At 43.0% G+C, this 21,192-nt stretch overlaps 1 long non-coding RNA gene across 1 annotated transcript in view; it reads left to right on the top strand.

Moving 5' to 3' along the window:
* The window catches only part of LOC138949676 (uncharacterized), a 66,277-nt gene that overhangs the window by 25,467 nt on the left and 19,618 nt on the right, over positions 1 to 21,192 (top strand). The gene's annotated exons all lie outside the window — the stretch shown is intronic.

The raw sequence follows: 21,192 nt of genomic DNA, 5'->3' as shown, positions 1-21,192 counted from the left end.
AACACACAAAAGCATCAATTCGTGGTTACCAGAGCAAAAACCAAACCATCTTAGTTAGTTAGTTAGCTATATTACCATCTCTTTCAAGAAAAACAGTTCACAGATTCGACAATACACAATGCAAAGTGTAAAGTTCGCAATTTCGTTATTTCGACATGTCGTGCACGAATCGCTATATTATGCTCTCTCTTTCGATTACATTATTAACCCTCACATACTGTTCTATAAAAACAGTTCACTTTCAATATATTATGTTGGAATATTCCCGCAGTGGGGCACTGCGGTTATGAAATTAAAGGCCCCTCCTGTTTTTGGAACCGCAGGAGCTTTCTAGTTTGCTGTTAGGTAGATTTTTGGTTCCTCTTTCCTGTCATGCTCTCTTTTTCTTCATGAATTCTTTTCTTTTTTCTGCCTTCTTGCTCATTCACCTGTATTTTTTCCAAAAATCTCTTCTCTTGCCGCTTGTCTCGCGATTCATGTATAGTTTAATCTGTTAGTGTTCTGATGTAAGTCCAGCAGTAGATAGGTTAAGCCTATTTTAACATACTGGAAACTGGTAATCTTCCAGTAGGTATTAATTTAGTTTTACTAAAGCCTGCTGGGACACAAGTAATGGGTTAGTGCATTTGTAAACAGGAATCGCTTGACAAGTGGCCCCCTTCATCCCCCCTTCCTCGTCCTGATATGGCTCTGCGTAGTCGGCTGGACGTTAAGCAACAAATAAACAAACAAACAAATGTTGGAATATATCATTGCATTGGAGAACTTACAAAATGGTAGTTGAATTTATTTATTTACCTTTCAATACGGCGAAATGCTGTTCTTGTAGCGCTGGATGCGTGTGGTCAGTCGTCGGCGTGCAGGTCCCGTTCCTGATCACCGCTTTGCCAGGGCAGGTCCGAGTTGTTCACTGGAGGTAGATGACATCCTCCGACGACTTGTTCCGCTTGTACTCAAAGTTGTTGTTGACGTACAGCTGAGATCCACGTCTGCGTCCTTCTAAGATGCGATACATGTTGATAGCTGAAGTAGTTGATAGCTGAAGTCAAACTGATACTGGTGTCAAATCTGCTGTGCTGGAAATCGCTGTTTTCAAATCGCTGTTTTCAAATCTGCTGTCATCTATGACGTGATGGGACATATATTGTTCATGATTCTCGTGTACATTTTTATTTGTACCTGTTTGTTGTTTGTGCCTGTTTGTTGTTCGTGCCTCATGTAATTTAACACACTAGTACCTGTTTGTTGTTTTATTGATGTTCGTGTTTTGGAATTCACGTGTTATTCACGTAGGGGAGGGTGGGGCAGGTAGGGTCAGGGGCAGGTTGGGTCACCTTGAATAACTCTCACAATTGAAAAGATATTCCCGTTTCGTTTCCGATCTATGTTTTTGAATGTCCCAGTGCGTCCCTATCGCCAATTTGTTTGAATGGTAGTGATGTGCAAGTATGGATCCGGTGGTTTCACCATGAAATTTGACAGTAAGTGACTTTTTTGACTCTCATACTTTTTGTTCTATACGTGGATTAACAGGGTGCTCATGGATGATATCTTTAGTATACACACCTGATTCATTTTAGAAGTGAATTGTGCTGTTTAAATTCGTATTTAAATTGAATCGAAACGTAACAGACCGATTTCTTTGTGCACCCTGTGCGGGGCAGGTAGGGTATGGGCAGGTTGGGTCAGTGACTCGACCTGCCCCGTCATTACCCAACCTGCCCCTTCTTTACATATAGAGAATACTACATGGCTTGCTGTGTCGTACCAGATTTACACGAGTTTTTTTAATCCAAGCGGAGCGCGGGCGAAGCCCGCGCGTAGCGAGGTAGTTTTTTTTTTCATCTCCCAGCACTGAACATTTTTTTGCCAAGTGGTGTCTGTCTGTGAACATTGTTCTAGAATTCATCTTTTAGCACAATATTAGCGACACTGTTTGGACAATTCTATTAAAATTAGGCGTACAAACTGATTTTGTTTCGGGGAATCCTCTCAGAGGATCAGAATTTTCATATAATATCATCGGAAGCTGTTACAACGGGAAAATGTGAAACTTTTGTCACTTTTTAACATGGAATTTCATCTTTGAGCGTTTCAAGCGGACTTTAATAAAATAGTTATTTGCGAATTAAGCAGCGGAAGACACTCACCGGTTCAACATGTGTATGGTCATTAAACCTCAAAACATTTCAGTAAGTGGTTTAGACAAACACCTCCGACATGTGAGGGTGACTGGTTTGTAGCTGAAGAGTTTTTTTCTAAAGTGTGTTCTAAATACAAATGACGTACTGGTAATGATGTAATGAGTTGTTCTAATCTTGTTCTTGGAACTCTTGCTGTTCCAAGCTTGTTCTTAGCAAGTCTTGGTGACGAGAACAAAGACTATCAATGAAATCTTTAGAAATAACCTCTGACAACGACGACGATGACGACGACGACGACGACGATAACAACAACAACAACAAATGACATCGACGACGACGACGACAACAACAACAACAACAACAACAACAACAACAACAACAAAAACAACAACACGAGAACAACAACAATCACGACAACGAACATGACAACAACAACACCAACAACTACGACGACAACTACAACGACTGGGTTATGATGACATCACCAATGATTTATCAAATGTTCAGTGTCAAGGCTGTTAAAAAATCGTTAAATCCTATTTCTTCACTGATTCTTATGAAATTTTAAAGGTAGGTTTGTTGTCCCCAACTTATTTTCACTCCATACTTTTCCAGAAGAAAAACATAATTTTGGCAGTTAAAAACCGTTAAATTTCAATTCTTCACCGATATTTATGAAATTTTGTGGGTAGGTTCGTTGTCCCCAACTGATTTTCACTCTATACTTTTCCAGAAGAAAGACATAATTTTGGCAGTTAAAAAACGTTAAATTTCAATTCTTCACCTATCTTTATGAAATTTAGTGGGTGGGTCCGTTGTCCCAAACTGAATTTTAAGACATACTTTTCCAGACAAAAAAACTTATTTTTGGCAGTTAAAAACTGTTAAATCTCAATTCTTCATCGATATTTATGAAATTTTGTGGGTAGGTTCGTTGTCCCCAACTGATTTTCACTCCATACTTTTCCAGAAGAAAAACATAATTTTGGCAGTTAAAAACCGTTACATTTAAATTTTCACCTATCTTTATGAAATTTAGTGGGTGGGTCCGTTGTCCCAAACTGAATTTCAAGACAAACTATTCCAGTCAAAAAAACTTATTTTTGGCAGTTAAAAACCGTTAAGTCTCAATTCTACACCGATATTTATGACATTTTGTGGGTAGGTTTGTTGTCAGATTTGACATGATGGCAGAATTGAAAGTGTGAGATATCCTGATGTTTCACAATTTATGCTGCATAATTCAGCCCCATAGGCGCTTGAATTTTAGGTGGAGTTGGGTTTTTTTTCAGCCCAAACCAGTAACCCCCACATGGTTTTCATGTCCCTTTCTGAGAGACTTCAAGAAGTTTCAATTTGACGTCATGATTAGCCTGCCGCATTAGCAAGTATGAAAACACGTCATCGATGACACATTTTAAGACAGAGAGAGAGAGAGAGAGAGAGAGAGAGAATCATGTACACACAGATGGACGACTTCGCTTGGGGTATGTACTGCCCGGCAGTACACATCTACTTAATTTAATATTGAAGTGCGAGCGAAAGCCATGTAGTATTCTGTTTATCCTACATATTTTACTTACGTGTATTTAACTGAAAATGTCCTGCAGTCGAGGCATTGTAAAAGCTGGTTGGCCTTGAGACCTGGGTCAATGATCGGTACTTGCAATCTGAACACAGCTGCCTGTCCAGACACTGACCTTCTTACCCGGGGTCAATGACCGAGTTTTTATATGAGAGGAAAGTCTCTGAAGGATTGGTCAGCGCAGAATAAGATAAGAGAGGGGTTGAAGTGAATAGCGCAAAGAGGGGGGAGGGAGGGGGGGTAGTAGCTATTTTGACTGCTGATGCAATCGCCAGCGGCTCGTGGCACTGGAGGGGTGGTGACACGGTCAAGTGAGGCGGAGAGGGGTAGCTGCCTAGCCACTGTGTCTGGCCTTGATTGGTGGTAGTCCTGAGTCCTTCTCAAAGTGGGGAGGGATGAGTGGGCAGTAGAGAAGTGACAGACGACTTTGTGCTTCAGCGAAATTTGAACCCGCACGGCGGGCGATTTCAGCAGAATTTCGAACCCGCCCGACGCGATTTGAACCCGCCGGGGGCGATCGGGCGACCGCCAATATTCAGCCCTGTAAGCAGTGGAAAAACAGGTCCCTGCCAGACTTGCTTGACATGACCTCATTTACATGATATACACACGTGTGATTTGAACGATTATTATCTCACGAGTGTCTCTCTCACGTATGTAGGATAAATTTGTTATTGCATGAAATATGAATCATAGGTGAATTTGTTTGTATGTACGCGCGCGATTGTGTGTTGATGGGTGCGTGTATTTCATGTGTATGAGTTATAAATATTGTTTGTGTTACAGAATGACAGGTTTTGTTTATTGCAACAGCAACGGCACCATTTGTATTCAACCCTGACCTCTTATTTCAGTTATGTTTTTAATAACAACACGCACAGACATGCGAAGTTATGTTATTTTCCATTGATGTTTTTTAACATTATTTTTTGCTTCGTGTTTGTTTTTGGTAAGTTGTTACTATTGGCAATTTTCTTGTTCTTCTTTGTTTGGTTGGTTGTTTTCATATCTCAATTATATACACGGGTTAATTGTGGTATCGTTCAGCTAGTCAATTTATTAATTTACCTTTATTTTGGCAGGATAATAGCTGTTTTTCTCAAGTTGACCCAACCTTCCCCACAGGGGTACCCAACCTGCCCCGTGGTGGGGCAGGTTGGGTATTTTTGGTGACCTTTTTATTTATCGTTTATCTCTCATGATTAGAACGATTTATTTTCGAATGTTGAATTATTGTATTGCAAAAGGATTAAAGTTTTCTTAAAAAGTTGTTTGAAATGTTTTCACTGGTTAATCTTTGAATGAGAGTGAAAAAGGATTTTTTTGACCCTACCTGCCCCACCCTCCCCTAACTGTTTGCTGTTTGCCGCTATTGTTGTTCGTTGTTCATGATTCACGTGTCATTCACACACTTTAGTCGCTATGTATGTTATTGTATCCGTTGTTGTTCGTGCTTTGGGATTTTGCCCTTTCACGTGTATTCGATCAATTGCAACATATTTGCCGCTATTGAAATTCGTGCCAGAAATGTATTTTCGACCTCAGGCGACAAAGTATATTCGGTCTTGTCCGCAAATGTATATTCGGTCTTAGGCTGCAACGTATATTTTCTACCCACCGCTGCAATGTATATTCGGTCTTGTCCACAAATGTACATTCGGTCTTAGGCAAAATGTATATTCGGTCTTATCCGCAAATGTATAAACACTTTCATTCGACCTTAGGCGCATATGTATATTCGGTCTTGTCCGCAAATGTATATTCGGTCTTGTTCTGCTTCCCCCTATATTGATGTGATTGATTGTTGCAAAATGTTGATTCAAATTAAAGATGATTTCAGCCTTTGTAAAAAACTAACACTCTACTCTGAGAAAAAAAATCATTGTGTTCAAAATAGATCGAGACAGCAGCAACTAGCTAGCTTCATGCGCTGAGTTACGTAATTTTTAACGTTTCAGATCTTACATTTTACATCAACAAAAACACAACAAGAGTGTTCCGATATTACTTTTCACTGGTAACTATCGATTGTAATAAATTTTTTCTCTGTCTTAACTGATTATATATTGGCAATCTAGTGGCTGCTCCGCCTGGCTTCTGGCATTATGGGGTTTGTGCTAGGACTGGTTGGTCCGGTGTCAGAATAATGTGACTGGGTGAGACATGAGCCTGTGCTGCGACTTCTGTCTTGTGTGTGACGCACGTTAAATGTCAAAGCAGCACCGCCCTGATATGGCCCTTCGTGGTCGGCTGGGCGTTAAACAAACAAACAAACTGATTATATATTAACTCACACAGTCTCTCTGGGCTGCAGAGACAGCATTACGTCCCTTTACTGAGTAGGCTCTTGTCACTGCATGGTAATCTGGGCTCTTGAAACGTGATGTGCAAGTCTGTGCGCTGTATTGATGTGATTGATTGTTGCAAAATGTTGATTCAAATTAAAGATAATTTCAGCCTGTTGTAACAAACTAACACTCTACTCTGAGAAAAAAATTCATTGTGTTCAAAATAGATCGAGACAGCAGCAACTACCTAGCTGCATGCGCTGAGTGTCATTGAGAGAATTGTTACACAGTGTACCCCCCCCCCCACCCCCCTCCCCAATCAAGACTATGCTTCCCCTGTATAAGACCTTGCTTTTTCATATACCTTATTCATGACCTGTGAAAAGGGTATACTTTTTTTGTGCCAGTCGAAGGGTTGCCATTTCTAGAACGAGGCAGCTCGTTTCCGGAAATGCGGCGCTTTGTTGGAAATCAAATGAGGTTTCGGGAAATCCCGATTATTTTAACTCTGCCCCGGATTCTTACTTTGCGCCCAACAGTCACTTTTGTCCCATGATTGTACTGGACATAGTTTTTCATGCATGTGTTTTGCGCGCGCGTGAGTGCGTATGTTTGTGATAATGTATTATTGTGCAATTTGTTTTATGTAGTGCGTGTGTGTGCCCGTGCGTGTGTTTGTGATAATGTTTTACAGAGCAACGAGTTATTCATTGATATGTGTGTGATTGCACGTTAAATAATGTTATGTTGTCGTAGTTTTTTGATTGTACAGCGCTTTGAGCAGGGTTAAACCCTGGATATATGCGCTATAGAAATATTATGCATTATTATTTTGGTGCTCACGACAACACCAGATTTTGATTGGATTTTGTTGAAGTCATCGCTGCGATATTGCTTTGAATATCACCGCATTTTGCGACAGTCAAAACATCATGTTAGACCATGTGTGTGTGCGTGTGCGTGTGTGTGTAAGTGTGAGGTTTATGCGACTGTTTGCATGCGCTGTGATTATGAGCGTCAGTGATGATGCTTATTGCTTCAAATGCTCATGTTATAAGTTAATCTTAGTAGTGTACTTATGTTTGATTATATGCTTAATGATTGTGTGTTTGTCTTATTAGAAAGGCGATGTGGTGCCAAAAGAAAAATTTCCTTGTTTGTGTAAAATGGAAATGGACATTAAAGTTGTCTTATCTTATCTTATCTTATGTTACGGACATGCTGTAACATGCAACACAAAGGTGTGTTTTAAGTTTCTAAGGGGCATAAACACCCCCCCCCCCCCCCGGAATTTTTTTCTTCTCCAAATAACCCCAAATGGAGCAATTTGGTTTCATCTCAGCTCCAAGTTTGCCATTAAAATCTGTTTTTAGAACCATTTTTGCCTCCCCTATTTATTTTTTCGGCAGAACAAAAACAATTTTGGCGAAAATATGCCTTTCGGCGGACAATTCCCATGCCTGGTGCGTGTTTAGTTGTTGTGTGTGTGCGTGTTTTGTTGATGTTGTGTGTGTGCGTGTTTTGTTGTTGTTTGTGCGTGTTTTGTTGTTGTGTGTGTGTGTGTGTGTGTGCATGTTTTGTTGGGTGTTTTGTTGTGTGTGTGTGCATGTTTTGCTGTGTGTGCGTGTTTTGTTGTGTTTATGAGTGTTTTGTTGTGTGTGCGTGTTTTGTTGTTGTTGTTTGCGCGTGTTTTGTTGTGTGTGTGCGTGTTTTGTTGTTGTGTTTGTGCGTGTTTTGTTGTTGTTGTTTGTGTGTGTTTTGTTGTTGTTTGTGTGTGTTTTGTTGTTGTGTGTGTGCGTGTTTTGTTATTGTGTGTGTGCGTGTTTTGTTGTTGTGTGTGTGCGTGTTTTGTTGTTGTTGTGTGTTTTGTTGTGTGTGTGCGTGTTTTGTTGTTGTGTGTGTGCGTGTTTTGTTGTTGTGTGTGTGCGTGTTTTGTTGTTGTGTGTGCGTGTTTTGTTGTTGATGAGGCCTCTGTGGAGGAAGGCGTGCCGCCGAAAGCAACTAACTTTAAGTGTTCACACACACACGCGGGCACACCCTGATCATAGCAGTCAAACCGACTGACACATTCGCACGCACACACACACATACTCACAATCATACACACACACACATTCACACACACACACACACACTGTGCCGTGACACACTCACACACACAGACACACCGTGCCCGACACACACAGACACATACCATGCTGTGACACACACTTACACACACACACTGGTACACACACACACACACACACACACACCGGTACACACACACACACCGTGCCATGACAGACACACACTGGCACACACACTTCAGACGCTACATGATAGGATATATGTGATGACAATAATCCCAATTGTTGTTACACTTTTACAAAGACAGCTTCGATCAGTACATAACAAATTGAATGACAGACAGATGAACAGTTCAACTGGACATGGTTTTGTCTTTTCTTTCGTGATCATTGTATCTCATTGCTGGGAAGTGAGGGCACAGTGGCGCCCCCTTTTAAGACTTGAGAAAATCAGGGGAGGGGGGGGGGGGGAGGGGTCTTAAACCGGGAGATCTTATAAAGAGGCTTTCCCTGTAACTTCTTCCCAGTGGAAAGCTTGCAGCAACAACACTCCCATTTAACTCAGGTATCATCAGTCACCTCTGCTCCCAGCAGGATGACCGAGGTCTTTAAATCAACCTGCCACAGCAATGACAGTAGAATGGGACACGGATACCTGAATCACCACAGCAGGTTGACTGGTGTTTCACCCAGCCTGGATTGGAGCCCCTGACAATTCAGTCCAGTGAGCTACTGGACCACCGCCCTGTGGGCCAACAGTCTTGTAAGTTTACCAGGTAAATCTCTCTCCCTGTGCCACACCTGCACATTGTGTTCAGTGGGCACCTCCTTTTAAGACGCCCTCCATTTTAAGACCTTTTTTCAGATTTTCTGTTCTTAACCTGTGTAAATTTACATTCATTATAAGACTCCCTCCTTTTTAAGACCTGATTTTCTCAGATTCTTGAAGGTCTTAAAATGGAGGTTCCACTGTACTTTTTAATGTAACCTTCACTGATGGCTCTCAGGGAGGCAGGCACCCACTCAACCATTTACTGCCCAATCATTTCTGTGTTTTTCATGTCACAACTAAGAGACTGTAACCTTCACTGATGGCTCTCAGGGAGGCAGGCACCCACTCAACCATTTACTGCCCAATCATTTCTGTGTTTTTCATGTCACAACTAAGAGACTGTAACCTTCACTGATGGCTCTCAGGGAGGCAGGCACCCACTCAACCATTTACTGCCCAATCATTTCTGTGTTTTTCATGTCACAACTAAGAGACTGTAACCTTCACTGATGGCTCTCAGGGAGGCAGGCACCCACTCAACCATTTACTGCCCAATCATTTCTGTGTTTTTCATGTCACAACTAAGAGACTGTAACCTTCACTGATGGCTCTCAGGGAGGCAGGCACCCACTCAACCATTTACTGCACAATCATTTCTGTGTTTTTCATGTCACAACTAAGAGACTGTAACCTTCACTGATGGCTCTCAGGGAGGCAGGCACCCACTCAACCATTTACTGCCCAATCATTTCTGTGTTTTTCATGTCACAACTGTAAGAGACTGTAACCTTCACTGATGGCTCTCAGGGAGGCAGGCACCCACTCAACCATTTACTGCACAATCATTTCTGTGTTTTTCATGTCACAACTAAGAGACTGTAACCTTCACTGATGGCTCTCAGGGAGGCAGGCACCCACTCAACCATTTACTGCCCAATCATTTCTGTGTTTTTCATGTCACAACTAAGAGACTGTATTCTTCACGGATGTCTATCCGAATATTGCGATCATGAATATGGTGCACAAACTTAATAAACACGCAAATAAAAGAGTGTAGCCTAAGTGTCTGAAGCTCCAATACTTTTACACAATCCAAGCCATTCTATTCGTATGAATCACTGAAGGTTCCATAGGTCGCTGGCATTTATAGTGTTAGAGAATATACCTGAAGCTGACGACTGTCTGTCCAGTCTCTGCGTGTCGATTCTCCTCCCAACATCACCTTGACCTGTGTTCACATGACCTTCACCTTGACCAGTTCTCACATTACCTTCACCGTAACCAGTTCTCACATGACCTTCACCGTGACCTTGGGACTGAACATCAAAGCCTAGTGTTGTGGAATTTGTCAAAGAGTTTGACGTGAAAATGGTGGAACCTGTCGCAATCGTCGAGATAAATGGAGTCATTTTTCTCACAGTGTTAGATGACAAGAGCGGAGAATTGGCTGAAACGTCTAAGGAATTTGATGCTAAAGATGTGGGGTCTATGAGGTTTGGTGTTGAGCTAATACACGTCATAGGAGATGTTTCGGAAGTTAATGATAACATAGCAGCAGAACTTGCACTCTCGGCTGAAGAATTAGTTCGGCTAACTTGAGGGAGAGCTGTCAAAGGCTGAATCTGGACGTCAGTCTCTTTGTCTAATTTATCGAATTCTTCATTCATTCTCGCCTGCAGGATTTCTGGTGACGCTCCAGCGTGAAATTGTCGCGTAATTTCTTGCCGCACTTCACACAGCTCTGGCGTCGGAGACCGTAGTGCACAGTTCTCTTCAAGTGTACATGGTCATGGCGCTCTTCGCCAAGAAACCTTTGTCGCAGACGTCGCACTTGACTGTCTGCCGCACAACTTCGCCCGACGGATTGTGCTAGACCAGCAGGTGCTGTTTGAGGTAGTAGCTGTCGGTGAAGGTTTTGTGACAAAGGTCACAGCCGTAGTCTCGCCGCTTCATGTGAACGTTGCGTTTGTGCCGCTGTACGCTTTGTCGTAGCGAAAAGGATTGGAAGCAGATATCGCACGTGTACTTGTTGGGTGGTTTTAAAGGTCTTTTGTGTGTCGGTGAGAGAGGGTGTTCTTCTGGAACTGTTGGAAGGCGTTCCTTTGTTTTCTCTTTGTTGTCTAGTGTCTCTTTGTCTGCATGATCATTCTGTTTTCCCGGCCCGTCTAAACTCACCTCCTGCGAAAGTTCGCAATGTTTTTCATCAACTTCATCTTCAACGTACAGAACAATCTTCTTTTCTTTGCCGTCACACTTGTGAATGAGTCGCTTGTGGCGCTTCTTGGACTTTGGCGAGGAGAAAGGCTTGTCGCAAATTTCACAAGTAAATGTCCCGCTTCTGAAGCACTCCTTCCTCCGAGATACTGTAGAGAATGAGGGTGTTGCCCATAATTTGCCTGCCGCAGTCACATCAGACTTCTTATTGCTATCCGAGTCGCATACTTCCAGGGGTGAGTTTTTCCTCTCCAGTTTTTTTCGATGCACTCTGGACTTAAGGTGTTTATCCAACACTTGTTTACTGGTAAAGGTTTTGCAGCACACACCGCACGTAATGGCCGACTCCGGGGAATGTTTTCTCAAATGCAACTTCAGATATGTCGTGCTGGCAACAGCCTTCCCACACACCCAACACAGCACAGTTTTCGCCGGCGCTCGCCGCTTCCCTGAATGGGACGCGAGATGTTTTTTTAACGGGTTCAGCCCATGGTAACATTTCCCGCAAAGCTCGCAGAAGTATCGGTGCTTTCTGTCCACCTCGTGGGTGCGTCTGTGACAGTTGAGAGCAAACCGGTCGACGAAGGACGCTCCGCAGGCCTCGCAGCTGTACGGTCGCTCATTGGTGTGAGTCACATAGACGTGCCGCTGGAGACGAGACTCGGACTGAAAGATCGCGGGGCAAAGGCCGCAGACGAAGGGGCGCCAGTGACCAGGGCCTAGCATTGTAAGCCGTTCGGCTTACTTTATGCCGAAATAACATCTCCAGTACGCGGATTTCGATTTGGTGTACGCCGAAATGTAAAAACCTGTTATTCCCAAACGGTAAACCCAAACAGTCCCAGCTTTTGTTTTGTGCGCTGTTCGGTTCAATTCTCAATCGGTTTGACAGTTTGCTTGAGCACGCACTTCCTCTGGCATCGCACGAGCATGCTTTGTGCCGGTGTTTTGTGGCTCTAGACTTGAAATAATGTCTCGAAGCAACATTGTTGAACGTGGTCAGCCATTCAGTGACAAAGAATCCAGGTATTCCTGGAAGTGGGAATGGCACTTTCAGGCCAAATAACACAAGATTGTCAGTTTTCTTGTTTTCTGTCTGTGTTTTGCTTGTTGGTGAAGGCATAATTTAGTTGCTCAATCTTCTGGGGGGGGGGGGGGGGGTAATTTTAGGTAAAAAATCCCAAAAAATCTTCAAATTTTCTATAATCAGAGTTTTTTTCTATTTCACCACTATTTATATTTATATTTCTTCTTTTTTTTCCCCCACCAGGGGCCAGACCCCCGCCTTTGTAAGCTGAATTCACTTTTTCCAATGCTAGGCCCTGAGTGGCAGTGGACGTAACGAATGTGGCTGACCAGGCAATGGCGCTTGTCAAAAGATCGCCCACACACTTTGCAGATAAAGGCAATGTTGGCACAAAACTTAACCTGTGGCTGTTTCTGTGGAATGGGTAGGACTGTCTGCTGTCGCTGCTGCTGTCGTTTCTGTTGAATGGAGAGGATTTTCTGCTGTTGCTGCTTCTCACGTTTCTGCTGGTCTTGTTGCTGCTGTGGTTTCTGTTGGGTGGAGAGGATTTTATGCTTTGGCTGCTGATGTTGTGGTTTCTGTTGAGAGGAGATTTTCTGATGCTGCTGCTGTTTCTGCCCAGACGATAAGCTTTTCTGATGCTGCTGTTTCTGGCGATGGATATGCTTGTGATCTTTTGCAGGAGGCAGTGTCCAAGTCTTCCACTCCGAGGTAGATGCAGGTAGATTGTGTGGCCGCTGTGGTGAGATTAGTCTTGTCTCCGGCCTCTGGCCACTGTGATGGTTCATTGGTCTGGTCGGCGCAGTTGTCGTCATCACTGATGTCATCTCTGTTGTCGTCACTGATGCACGATTTCATCGATTTCCTTCGTCCTCGTCCCGGTCTTTTCAAGGGTCTCGTCTGCCGCTGGCCTGCCTCTCCTACAACAGGAACATGACCTTGTGTTGGTTATCAAATAACCAAAGGGAAGTAAGCGCTCTAAATGTATATGACATGTGTAATGGAGTAAGCGAGAGTAATACATAACCAATCTCCTGGCACCTGAGAGAATAACGAGAATTGAAATGAACAAGCGACTTTCATCCTCACAAAAGGATGATCGCAGCAAGCTCATATGTTCATCATTCTCCAAGGCACTCTAACTAACGCTTACGGTTAGTCATACACAAGAACCAGCTCAAGTTTATTCCCGGACATCGTCCTTAGATAAAGACTGGTTTTTAAAAGAACAAACGACGGGCGAAATGGCGCAGTGGTAAGACGTCAGGAGGTCGAGTTCGAATCCCGGTCGCTGCCGCCTGGTGGGTTAAGAGTGGAGATTTTTTCGATCTCCCAGGTCAACTTATGTGCAGACCTGCTGGTGACTTAACCCCCTTCGTGTGTTCACGCAAGCTCAAGACCAAGTGCGCACGGAAAAGATCGTGTAATCCATGTCGGAGTTAGGTGGGTTATGAAAACACGAAAATACCCAGCATGCCTACCCAACGAAAGCGGAGTGAAGATGACTATGCTCTCAGAGAATCGTGAGTTCGTGGCCAAAATGTTGAATCGTGGGATTTGTGGTCTGTGTGAAATAGGATCATTAGATAACCAAAGGGAAGTGTGGGTCCGTATAACTCTGGCTTACTCCATTACACATGTTGTATACATTTGGAGCGCTTACTTCCCTTTGGTTATTTGATCTCTTGACAGCGCTCATTCTTGTTTTCGTAAGCATGAAACTGCCTTCCCATGAAAGCTACCTGCTCCCTTCTACCGCAGTCATTTTTTGTAACATGTTTGCTGATATTCGCTGTACTGTAATGTAGAAACATAATTTGTGTGTTCATGTTTTCGTAACAAATTGTTGACTATAGCCTTGACCCACAAGTCAGCAGCGAATGTGATAAACGGGTTATCTCCCCTGAAAAGCGAAGCAAGCTTCGAAGATGGCGACGATGGAAAAGAGAAGAACTGTGAGCGAACTGCGAAAGGTGTGTGTGGGTGTGTGTGTGTGATGTGTGTCAGTGTGTGTGTATATGCGCGTGCTGTGTGTGATGTGTGTCAGTGTGTGTGTATGCGCGTGCTGTGTGTGTGTGTGGCTGTGCTTGCGTGAGCTTGTGTGTGTGTGTGAGAGAGAGAGAGAGAGAGAGAGAGCGATAGTGAGAGTAGAGTATGGTTGTTGGTGAAAGTTGAGTTGGACGCTGGGGTTGGGCGGGTGTGTGTGTCAGAGAGGGTTGTGTGTGTGGGGGGGGGTGGACTGCGTGTGTGTGTTTATTTGTGTGTGTGAGGGTTGTGTGTGTGTGTGTGTGTGTGGGGGGGGGGGGGGGTTGACTGCGTGTGTGGGTTTATTTGTGTGTGTGAGGCCGGGTTGTGTGTGTGTGTGTGTGTGGGGGACTGCGTGTGTGTGTTTATTTGTGTGTGGTGTGTGTGTGCCTTTCGCCTTGTATTGAGGAAATTAAACTGCGTTTGAGTATTATGTGTGTGTTTGCAAGCGTGCGTGTATGTTAGGCATATCTCAGTAGGTGTGTGTATGTGCGCGTACGTGCAATGTGTGTGCGTGCGCGCGTGTGTTTGTGTATGTATGTATGTATGTATGTGTGTGTGTGTGTGTGTGTGTGTGTGTGTGTGTGTGTGTGTGTGTGTGTGAGATAAACAAACTATCAAGAACAAAACAAAACTGAACAAACGAAATGTTTTCCCCCCAACTCTGATTATTGCTTGTTTCGGAGACGACTGTGATTTTGACTTTTTGAGTAAGCCTACACGAACACACAAGCTCAATACAGCCGGCAACAAGTTCGCCGGTCGGGGCAGTGAAATACTATTTCAAATAGATCTATTTCACTATGAATGTCAATGGATATAGGGCAACATACTTATTTTTTAAATCAGTGATTGATTAGATCGTCATATTTTTGTGACACTGAGACCAAACCATCAAAAAATTAGCAATAGGCCTTGAATCAAAGTCGTGCGAGATCTGACCTTGCTGCAAATGTACGTGTACGACTTGATTGTGTTGACGTTCAACTGGTAAGCTGGGCGATTGCAGGCTTTTATCCAGCGAAGGCAGCGATCTAGATGGTATGTTAGGCACACGCAGTCCACCCCCCCCCCCCACACACACACAACCCTCAATCTCTACACCCCCTCTCGTCAGCTTCGCTCCGCCGCCGACACTCGACTCTTCCGACTCCCCACAGTGCAAACAAAGACATGTGGCGAGAGGTCCTTCGCCTATCAAGCCCCTGTGACCTGGAATAGATTACCTCTGCCTCTCAGACACACAGATTCTCTCACTACATTCAAGACAAATCTCAAAACACACCTCTTTCAGCGCAAGTGATTTTCCCTCCAGCATCTCCCCACCCACCCCATCCCGCCCCACCTCACCCCCTACCTAGTGCCTAAAATAACGTGTATATATATTTTCTGCGCTTTGTGTCAGCACTGTTTGTGTGTGTGTAAATAGTATTGTTGACACGTTTTTATACAGTAGCCTTATGTGGTTCTTGTGCCTAGGCTGTGTATTGGATTGTCATTGTATGCCTGCATCATTAGTTGTCAGTAATTATTACATGTGCTGATTGTTCTCTTTGCCTGCGCGCGTATAGTATGTTGGTTATGATTGGTCATAGTATGTTTGTTTATGTTTGGTCGTTATCCTTGCCTGTGCGTGTATTGTATGTTTGGTCGTTTTCTTTGCCTGTGCATGTATAGTTTGTTGGTTATGTTTGGTCGGTTTCTTCGCCTGTGCGTGTATAGTATGCTTGGTCGATGTATGTATTGTAAAGCGCTAAGAGTAGACATTTTTCTAGAATAGCGCTATAAAAGTTTGCATTATTATTATTATTACATATGCTTTCCCGGTTTCACAAATGGGATGAATTTCACGCCAACACAGCGTTCAGGATACCTATCATCCGTTTTACATTGTCCCCAAGCACAGCGCTTGTTAGGCAGCATTTGTGTGTGTTTGCTTCCTAAAACAAGGGAAGTAACTCCCAGAGCCTCGATATGTGGATATGGTTAATTCCCACCTGCCTCACTGCAAGCACTCCCAGCTGCTCCAACTGCCTCAGACTCTTCCGTCTGAAAATAAAACAAGTTTGATGGTGCATTTCATGTGAATGAGCATGTGAACACACACACAGTGACACACACACACTGACACACACACAGTGACACACACACACTGACACGCACACAGTGACACACACACACTGACACACACACAGTGACACACACACACACAGTGACACACACACTGACACACACACAGTGACACACACACACACACACTGACACACACACAGTGACACACACACACACACAGTGACACACACACACACACACACACAGTGACACACACACACACACACACAGTGACACACACACATACAGTGACACACACACAGAGTGACACACACACACAGTGACACGCACAGACACACAGTGACACACACACAGTGACACGCACACACACACAGTGACACACACACACACACACACACAGTGACACACACACACATACAGTGATACACACACACATACAAAAACACCCTCACACACATGTGCGCACACACACACACACACACACACTACACACCCACACACACACAGGCACCCACACACACACACACCCTAAACACAAACTTAGTACTGTACTGCAGTGCAAGCCTGACGGCCAGACATCAACCAAAGGGTCTTTCCTGGCAAAATTGTATAGGCATAGATAAAAATGTCCACCAAAATACCCGTGTGACTTGGAATAATAGGCCGTGAAAAGTAGGATATGCGCCGAAATGGCTGCGATCTGCTGGCTGATGTGAATGCGTGATGTATTGTGTAAACAAATTCCATCTCACACGGCATTGAATACGTGCGCAATATGAATTGCATTAAAAACAATAAAAAATAAAAAATAAAAAAATCCCTGCGCTTAGAACTGTACCCACGGAATACGCGCGATATAAGCCTCATATTGATTGATTGATTGAAGCCTTATTTCAAAACCTGATTTTCTCAGATTGTTTGAGGTCCTATGAGAGAGGTTTCACTGTGCTGAGCGATCATTATCACAGACTCACCAGCTGACCAGCCTTATGGCTGTGGGTCACAGACGTTGGCTCAAGACACTGCCCAGCACTGTGACTGGTCTCGGGGGACGCAGACTTGACAAGTCAAGTCAAGTCAAGTTTTATTCCGATAAAACCCCGTGAGGGTACATGGAAAATTAAAAAACACAATAAAAACACATTTCATTCAACACCAAATAAAAGGAACTAAAACAAAAAGAAATCAGGCTATGTACAGAAAAGGGAGTTGAGGGGTGAGGGAGAGCAAAAACAATACAAGAAACAATTCAACAATAATAATAAATAATAATAATAATAATTGTCAGTAAGTACTGGTGTCACATGACTGATGTGAACCAGTTGATTGGCTAATGGCGATGCGCTTAAATCTGTTAGCGCACTCTTGGAGTGCGCTAACTTTTCCACAGAGCGTATTCTTACGCCCTTTGCCAAAGCGAGACTGTACTCTCATCCTCAGAATTAATTAATGACATGTAGCTTATATTCTCCACAATACCAAATGACCATAAATTCCCTGCTTCTCAATTAAAGCAGAAGTGGGTTTTTTTTCTGACAGATTGCATGTGCCTATGCCACAGTGGCACTGATCTAAAAATAGAAGCCGCTGTTTCATCTCATTTTCGCCGACTTGCATAGATTCTTCTCATAATATGCCGTGTTAGTGGCATGTAGCTTATCATCCACATTACCAAATGATGAGTTAGTATACAATTCCCAGCGGCTAACAGAAAACACAAGTGTTATTCCGATAACGTACACAGCATTTGGAAGACTGATTCGATCGACTCCAGCAGACTACACTGAAATACGACTGTATCAGTTCAGTAAATGAATGGTTTCCGAATTATTATTTCAAGGCAAGAACAATCGTAATCGAAAACGTGTAGGGTTCAGAACGTTCTTACTATATAATTATAAGACTGATTACAAGCCTGCCTTATTCGTGCAGACTCAGTGACAGTGCAGACTGCAGTGGTTCGATTGTTCTAGCCTAGCAGTAGCAGACGACATAAACCCCGCTCAGCAAATTAACATGTTGGGCAAATGTGAACGAAAAAACGATGGGGATATAATACGTGTAGGGTTCAGAGCATTCTTACCGTTCATATTTAGTATCAGACTCCCCGATGAGTGAAGATACAACACGAGATATATGCCACATTTATTTTGAAAATGTGCGAACAGTCGAGTTCTTCGTGGGGTAGTCAATTCAAGGGGAGTCACTCCGCACAGTCAATCCATCGACGCTCGACTGAAGGTTTCGAATCGCAAATAATGAAGAGCAGAGTCCTTTCTCAGAGTTCAAATGAGGTCTCTCTGAAAGATCATCACTGTTCAGCTTTAACACTACACTGGAATTTACCAACAGAAATTAAAATGCGTGTGACGAAAGCACGGCACACTTGAGACACCGGCCCACACAAAAGTAGATCTTACTGTACACGACCTGACCACACAGTTATGCCTATTCAAATGCGCGTAGCAAAGTGTGCGTTTGGAATCTTCTTTTTTCTATGGCGGTACTGACAATATCGTTATTGAAACAATCCCAGTGCACTAAGGGATTTATAGAGCAAATCTCGAAAATAATTATTGAACTCAGCGCTATGCGCTTCGTTCAATAATGAATTTTCTCGATTTGCTCTATAAATCCCTTAGTGCACTGGGATGTCTCAATAACTTAAATAATAATAATTGTCAGTAAGTACTGGTGTCGCATGACTGATGTCAACCAGTTGATTGGCTAATGGCGATGCGCTTAAATCTGTTAGCGCACTCTTGGAGTGCGCTAACTTTTCCACAGAGCGTATTCTTACGCCCTTTGCCAAAGCGAGACTGTACTCTCATCCTCAGAATTAATTAATGACATGTAGCTTATATTCTCCACAATACCAAATGACCATAAATTCCCTGCTTCTCAATTAAAGCAGAAGTGGGTTTTTTTCTGACAGATTGCATGTGCCTGTGCCAGTGCCAGTGATCTAAAACTAGAAGCCGCTGTGTTTCATCTCATTTTCGCCGACTTGCATAGATTCTTCTCATAATATGCCGTGTTAGTGGCATGTAGCTTATCATCCACATTTCCAAATGATGAGTTAGTATACAATTCCCAGCGGCTAACAGAAAACACAAGTGTTATTCCGATAACGTACACAGCATTTGGAAGACTGATTCGATCGACTCTAGCAGACTACACTGAAATACGACTGCATCAGTTCAGTAAATGAATGGTTTCCGAATTATTATTTCAAGGCAAGAACAATCGTAATCGAAAACGTGTAGGGTTCAGAACGTTCTTACCATATAATTATAAGACTTATTACCAGCCTGCCTTATTCGTGCAGACTCAGTGACAGTGCAGACTGCAGTGGTTCGATTGTTCTTGCCTAGCAGTAGCAGACGACATAAACCCCGCTCAGCAAATTAACATGTTGGGCAAATGTGAACGAAAAAACGATGGGGATATAATACGTGTAGGGTTCAGAGCATTCTTACCGTTCATATTTAGTATCAGACTCCCCGATGAGTGAAGATACAACACGAGATATATGCCACATTTATTTTGAAAATGTGCGAACAGTCGAGTACTTCGTGGGGTAGTCAATTCAAGGGGAGTCACTCCGCACAGTCAATCCATCGACGCTCGACTGAAGGTTTCGAATCGCAAATAATGAAGAGCAGAGTCCTTTCTCAGAGTTCAAATGAGGTCTCTCTGAAAGATCATCACTGTTCAGCTTTAACACTACACTGGAATTTACCAACAGAAATTAAAATGCGTGTGACGAAAGCACGACACACTTGAGACACCGGCCCACACAAAAGTAGATCTTACTGTACACGACCTGACCACACAGTTATACCTATTCAAATGCGCGTAGCAAAGTGTGCGTTTGGAATCTTCTTTTTTCTATGGCGGTACTGACAATATCGTTATTGAAACAATCCCAGTGCACTAAGGGATTTATAGAGCAAATCTCGAAAATAATTATTGAACTCAGCGCTATGCGCTTCGTTCAATAATGAATTTTCTCGATTTGCTCTATAAATCCCTTAGTGCACTGGGATGTCTCAATAACTTAAATAATAATAATAATAATAATAATAATAATAATAATAATAATAATAATAATAATAAAACACACAAAGTAATTACATACATTTCTTTACTATGGGAAATGGGGGGAAGGGGGAGGGGGGTGATGGGTGAGTTAACATAAGGACAAAAATACTATTACAAACAACACAAAACAGATAACGGAGTATAAAGCTAAAAGAGAATTAAATTTTACTCGCTTCTCAAACAGTCCATGACAAGTGTCATGAACTTTGCGAGTTTTAGCAATAAACTCTTTTTTGTAGTGGAAAAAAGCTCTCTGAATTTAACTGAATTGGGGCGGGCATAATAATAGCACCGTAACAACTGTTTTCTATAATTGGTAAAAAAAGGACATACAAAAATATAATGCTGGTCACAGCACACTGATTCCATTCCCCATCAGTGTCACCGGCCCCTGGCGGTGAGGAGGGGGAGGAGAAGGCGGTGACATTTCGGTGAATGTCTTTTGACATGTCTTCAGCTTGAGCAGTCAACAAAGCTGGACATCTCCCCTTTGTTGATGTCTGGCCGTCAGACCCTGAAATAGAGATATATGGACATGTTAAAGACCAAATCTTCTTCTTCTTCTTTCTTCATGAGCTGAAACTCCCACGTTCACTAATGTTTTTGCATGAGTGGGTTTTTACCCCGCCATTCAGGCAGCATACGCCGATGATTTCGGAGGAAGCATGCTGGGTATTTTCGTGTTTCTATAACACACCAAACTCTGACATAGATTACAGGATCTTTTCCGTGCACACTTGGTCTTGTGCTTGCATGTACACACGAAGGGAGGTAAGGCACTAGCAGGTCTGCACATAAGTTGATACATTTTTTAAAAAATGATTTAGAAAGCAGGAACATTAATTATAATATCCATTAGAGAATGGCTGCAGTGATACTTTTCACGATTGA

The sequence above is a fragment of the Littorina saxatilis genome, linkage group LG16 (assembly GCF_037325665.1).
Source record: "Littorina saxatilis isolate snail1 linkage group LG16, US_GU_Lsax_2.0, whole genome shotgun sequence".
NCBI lineage: Eukaryota > Metazoa > Mollusca > Gastropoda > Littorinimorpha > Littorinidae > Littorina > Littorina saxatilis.
This window is presented reverse-complemented; position numbering and strand designations above follow the sequence as displayed.